Source organism: Priapulus caudatus, unplaced genomic scaffold, assembly GCF_000485595.1.
Source record: "Priapulus caudatus unplaced genomic scaffold, Priapulus_caudatus-5.0.1 Scaffold941, whole genome shotgun sequence".
In the NCBI taxonomy this organism is placed as follows: domain Eukaryota; kingdom Metazoa; phylum Priapulida; class Priapulimorpha; order Priapulimorphida; family Priapulidae; genus Priapulus; species Priapulus caudatus.
Window position 1 is genome coordinate 1 of NW_014578002.1, and position 286 is coordinate 286.

The window sequence follows — 286 nt, forward strand, 5'->3', positions numbered from 1 at the left end:
TGTGAGCACGAAACCTGGTTTCGTGCGAGGAACCGTGGTTTCTCAAATTATGATACAAATGGCTTGCCATATACGCGCACCTGCGTGTGCACCTGTGTGAGTGTGTGCGTATATACACGTACGTGTGAATACGTGTGTACATACGCGTGTGCGTGCATGCATTGGTGCTAGTTTGTGGGTGCATTTATTTGTGTACATGCGTGCATGCGTAAGATTTCTTACGCTACTTACATTAACTATATTTATGTATTTTCGGCGAGTGACTCTGGTATGACCTTCACTCAAG